Source organism: Meleagris gallopavo, chromosome 26 (assembly GCF_905368555.1).
Source record: "Meleagris gallopavo chromosome 26, MGAL_WU_HG_1.1, whole genome shotgun sequence".
Taxonomy (NCBI): domain Eukaryota; kingdom Metazoa; phylum Chordata; class Aves; order Galliformes; family Phasianidae; genus Meleagris; species Meleagris gallopavo.
This window is the reverse complement of record NC_139429.1, coordinates 402,858-408,287: the sequence shown is the minus strand read 5'-3', so window position 1 is coordinate 408,287 and position 5,430 is coordinate 402,858. Positions and strand designations below refer to the sequence as shown.

The 5,430-nt window shown below is 54.9% G+C and overlaps 1 protein-coding gene across 3 annotated transcripts in view; it reads left to right on the top strand.

Moving 5' to 3' along the window:
• The window catches only part of CDON (cell adhesion associated, oncogene regulated), a 40,047-nt gene that overhangs the window by 5,138 nt on the left and 29,479 nt on the right, over positions 1-5,430 (top strand). The window contains exon 2 of one of the 3 annotated variants that reach the window (XM_085209174.1): positions 348-506. The exons of 1 other annotated variant lie outside the window; for it this stretch is intronic. The gene's annotated coding sequence lies outside the window, so the exon portion shown is untranslated. Of the gene's footprint in view, positions 1-347; positions 561-5,430 lie in introns of all 3 variants that reach the window. One more of the 3 variants, XM_085209173.1, reaches the window with a different exon arrangement.

Here is a 5,430-nt window from a genome sequence, read left to right as displayed (position 1 = left end):
TCTCAAAATATGTTGAAATTTTGGGCCCGATGGTATAATTTTAAATTCAGATATTCCGACTGAGGCGCTTCCCGTTGCTGTGCCTGTTGGGATCGGGCAGAGAGGAGCCCGGGGGGGATAACGGATGGTGGGTGCTGGGGGAGGAGGGTCGGCGCTGTGTGGCCCCACGTATTGAGTCTCTGCAGCGCTGGAAGTCGTCACAGAAACAGATCTCCAGTGAATTTAGTGCTAGCGGTAATTCGAGGTGCAGCCCCCTGGGTTACGGGCTTCTGAGCACTTGAAAAACGGTCGAGTTTCCAAGCTGGCATTTTTTTAATTAGTGCATTTGTCACTGCTTATACACGTAGGCTGCCACACGTGGAGAAGAGTTGGAGACAAACGAAGCTGCCGTTGCTGCGGGCTGCAGTTCTGCACGGGTCCCAGTGCTGGGCGTGAGCCGCTCCGCTTCGCTCCTGTGGGCTGCAGGAGCTGGCAGTGACCTTCACCCCGCGCCCCGTCCTTGTCTGGTAGGTCGCAGGTTGAGGACGCAGAAGAAGCCGAAGCCCTTCTCCGAGCCGGAGGTGTGAAGCTGTTTATTTTCACTCTGGAAATGTATATATTGCAGGAGGCAGATGCTCGCCTGCTTAACCTAAGCATTCACGACTTATCTGGGGTCTGGCAAGTGTACAAGTGTTGTCCTTTCTAATCCCCAACTATTAAAAAGTCCAGGCACCTTTCTCTGGCTGAGTCTGAGACTGCTTAAAAACACAAAGAGGAGCCAACAGAAAGAGCTCTTGCTCTCCTTGCCAAGTTTAAATGAAGACTAATGCCGTGGTGCTCCTTAATCTTGTTTTTCTTGCTATGGGATGGATGCTGACGTGGGGTGGGATCGGCCTGGCTGCAGTTATCTGCTGAGCTCGGCGCCGCGCTGTGCGGGGAGGAAAGCAGCGACCTGGAGCAGAGAAGGGAGTCAGAGCTGTTCGACTGCTCTGTTCTTATGCGTAATCCTGTTTTTATTCACTCCACCAGCAGTGAATTCTGGAGGGTGAGTGGGAGCCCGCAGAAACGCTCCCCGCACCTCCCATATCCTGCAGCCATGAGTTCACAGGCTCCTAATTGCCGATGATGTCAGACAGCAGTCGATGGGGTTGCTATAAATTCTGGCTGCAGGTGTGGATTTAATAGTCGTGCTTCCCTTGAAGGGATCACGGATAGCATGGATCCTGCAAGTTCCAACAGACTGGGTTGGACGTGGGGGCACAGGGAGCTGTTTGCTGTTCTTCAGGGCTGTGCTGCCGGGGGATGAGGTGTCAGCGTTCATCTGCAGCCACCTCAGAAATGAGCCTGCTGTCTGCTGGGGCTCTTCTTGGGAACTTTCTCCTCTCCCAGCTGGGCAGGCCCTGCAGTGTGTGCTGCATGCAGCGCGTTTGGACGTGAGTCCCTTTGTTGGAGAACCTGTGCGGCTTGGCTTTAGGACAGGGCAGCCCTGCAGTTCTTGTCCTTCTTAAAGTTGTGCTTGGCCCTGGTTATAGGAACTGGAGAGCTAACAAACGAGGGGCTATCGGAGATGCACATGCCCGTCACGGACAGCCAGCCCCGTGAGTCCCCTCGCTCACTGGAAGGGCTGTGCCTCGCTTGGAGTTGTGTTTACTACATGTTCCCAAACTTATCACATTCTTGCAGTTTAAAGATACTGGGAAAGTGCTCTGTAGGTTGACCTGAGGCTTCATGGCGTTGGGGTGCAGCGTTCCCTCTGTGGATGTTTGTCTCCTCCCGTGTGGCTGGTGCTGCGGGTGGGGGATGCGCGCTGCCCTGGAGGAAGGTGCTGGGCTGGAGAGGTTGTGAAACGCTGAGCGCAGTGAGATCACTTGGCTGGAAATCAGAAGATCCAATCGGTGGTGCTGGAAGAACTGGGGAGCACTGCCAGCAGCCGGGGAGAGCAGAGCAGTGAGCTGCAGGAATGGGGATGGGAGCGGGAAGGGGTGAGGGCCGTGTTTGGGACTGTTACACTAATGATACCTTTGGGTCCCTCGGGGACTAAAAGCCCCTAGTTAGGCATTTAAGGATAATTGCGGCCGGGCAGAGCTGTACATTAGGCTAATGCTCCATTCCTTTTCTTCCCCCCGAGGCCAGAAGCTCAGAAACCATACCCACTTCATTAGCGTGGCAGCGGGGGACTGTCAGCCTTTTGCTTTGAGGTTACTAACGAGGCTGAGTGCCTCGCAGTGCCCGTGTGCAGCAGGCGGTGGGATGTGGGTCTGTGGGATGTGGGTCTGTGGGATGTGGGTCTGTGGGATGTGGGAGCAGAGCGCATCCCAGCTGCCCCATGGACACCTCTGTGTGCCAGCAGGGCTGAGCCGGCCGCGCTTTGGGAGAGCAGCAGAGCTGCAGAGAACAGCACACAAACCGTTAACTTTTCTTCACTCTGCTCACAAATCCACTTCTGCAGCCGATGCCAAAGCATGCGTTCTTCTATCAAGACCATATGTATGCCAAGACTGAGGTTTTAAAGTCAAGGTGTTTTTGAAATATCGGAGTGCAAATTAAGTATCTGAGTAATCTTAACTGTCTTCTCGAAAAAATTCGCTATCAGCTTCACTTATTACTCAAAGGATTAATGGAAAGCTAAACTTTGATCCGTGTCCAACAGCTGATACCAGCCGTGAGGCTTCCCAGGCCTGAGAGCAGCACAGGAATCTGGCGGGCGCTGCTCCGTCGGCACGCCGGCTCCGGGGCTGATGTGGTTTTTGTTCCCAGCCTCACTGCCTTCTCGCGTCACCTCTGTCCCGTAGCACCAAACGCTGCCTGGAGGGGCTGATGTTGCAGCCCTGCCTTGCCCTGCCCACATCCCTGCCTCCCTTATCCTCAGCGCTCCGTCTGCCCGCAGACAGAAACACGTCCCCGGGTGGCTTAAGGAGGACGAAGGCTGCAGAGCATCCCGACGAGCAGCGCTGCTGTGGCACCGTGGCATTGTGCTGTGGCACAGCTCCGGTTTCTGTTTGGTTTCTGCTGCTGCCCTGAGTGCATTCTCTGATCCTTTCCACTCTCAGCAAATCCCGGTGGGGTTTTCCCTCTTGGATCGAAGCGTGCTTTGGGATGCAGGGAGTGCTGGGCTGGTTGCTCAGGGCTCAGCATTCACAGAAGCACCGGAGCCCTTTGGAGTGCAGAACTTCATTGCTGCCACTCTTGCAGCCCCGTCTTTGGCGATGCCATAATTCCTGGTGATGGTGTTTGAACAAAACCCCAACCCTTGTGTAAATGCCTGATTGCTTATCTCCATCGCTCGACTTCCTGCAATTTAGTAACAGAAACTGCAGTTTCAGTGCTCAGGGTGGAGAGAGTGAAATGGGAGCACTTTTTTTTTTTTTTTTGACACGAGCTGTGACTGCAGCACAACTCCTCGGTGTTGGGGTCCTCTCGGAGAGCGTAATTAGGAACACATTGATTCTTATTGCAGCTGGCAGCTGCTCACTATTGCCTTTTTCAGCTTCTGACCCCCATAGTCCCGCTGACCTTTCCTGGGGTTAGTCGTGGGCCCTTTGCATTGTGATGGGCTAGAAGTGGCTCATGTGGAGTTGATTATTTCCTTGCTTGTCTGGCCTTTTTGGTGCCATAACTCCAAGTCACTTCCATTTTCTTTCCCTGCTTTTGGCTGACCACAGTGAAAGGAAATGCTTTTGCTGGCGACAGGATCAGTTTGCATGCTTGACTGCCTCGATTGAGACCCTGAAAAGGGGGGAGGGGGAGGGTAATGAACACTGTAGGTGCTGCATTTGCTTTTTAAAGGCTGATGCTAATGATTGAGCGATCATTAAGCATTCATAAAAATGGCGCTGGGGCAGCTTGGGATCCTTCGGGGTGCCTTCTGCCCTGCGTGCAGAGCGGTGTGTGTGCAAAGTGTGTGTGTGTGCAGTGTGAGTGTGTGCAGTGTGTGTGTGCAATGTGTATGCAGTGTGTGTGTGTGCAGTGTGTGTGTGTGCAGTGTGTGTGTGCAATGTGTATGCAGTGTGTGCAGAGTGTGCAACGTGTGTGCAGTGTGTACAATGTGTCTGCAGTGTGTGTGTCTGCAGTGTGTGTGCAGTGTGCAACGTGTATGCAGTGTGTACAATGTGTGCAGTGTGTGTGTCTGCAGTTTGTGCAGTGTGCGTGCAGTGTGTGTGCAATATGTGTGTGCAGTGTGTGCAGTGTGTGTGAGCAATATGTGTGAGCAATATGTGTGTGAGCAATATGTGTGTGAGCAGTGTGTGAGCAGTGTGCTCGGGCCTTGCACTGTTGCTGAGCAGTGACAGCAGTGCTGCTCTCCGCGCTCCGCAGAGCCCGGCACGAAGCTCATGAGGTCTCGGTGCCAGCTGTTACACTCATTTTGCAGGACCCCAGGAGGACGGCATGAAGACAGTGAGTGATCAAAGGCTTTGCAGATCACTGAGGAGCTGGGGCTGCAGGAATGTCTGATTGCTTTCTCTTGGAATGCCACAGGCTTCAATACCACATTTTTTTAAGGTGTCTTGGTGTGAGATTTAATGACCCGACTCAGCTCGCTCACGCTGGCGGCGGTGCTTCGCTTCGTTCCGGGGGTTTCATTTGCCCCAAGTTTCGCCGCTTTGAAACTCTGCAGTTGTTGGTACAGCGAGGCTCTGGGAAAGCGAGTTAAAAATTGATTGGATTGCGGAGTTGCCAGGAAAACAAATAACGCAGAGTGTGCTCAGCGCTTCTGCAGGCTGTCGGACTGCGGCTCGGAGGGGCGGCGGATGGAGAGGTGACACCTTCAGGTCTGGGCAGCCCTGGGCAGCGCTGCGGCGGGCAGACGTCACTTTTTCCTTGGGCTGCTCGCAGGGCTGTCAGCTCCTGGAGGTGGAGTGGGGAGCCTGAATACCTCCCTCTGTTCCTCGGCCTGCCGTTTCCTTCCTCCTCCTCCTCCTCCTCCCGCGCTGTGCTGTGTTGGTGCTCGCAGGGCTCCATGCTGGGATCCCTCCTGTAGCTCCAGGTGTGCCGGACCTGCACTGAAGGTCAGACGCTGGGAGGGAGCACGGGGTGGGAATGCAGCAGCTGCTCTGCGTGGGGTGCGGCCAATGGCGCCGGGCTGCAGGATGGGGTTACAGCAGCAGGCAGAGCTGGGTTTGTGGTCAGGTGCGGGAGCGGGGCAGTCCCTCAGTGATCCAGAGGATGGGGGGTCGTAAACGGCTCGAATTGGAAGGGACCCTTAAAGGCCATCTGCTCCCACTGCCTGCAGGGAGCGGGGATTGCAGCAGGTGCACGGAGCCCAGCGCTGCAGGATGCTGCTGACAGCGGTGTGCAGCGCAGCGCTGTGACGGACGGGTGCGTGGCTGTCCCTGGGGCTGCTGGGCACCATTTATGAGGGATCAGTGACAAATGAGGCACACAACTAGAATTACGCTGTCCTTCTGAGTACTCCATCTTCCTAATGATCTCCCAGAAGGTATCAGGTGTGTG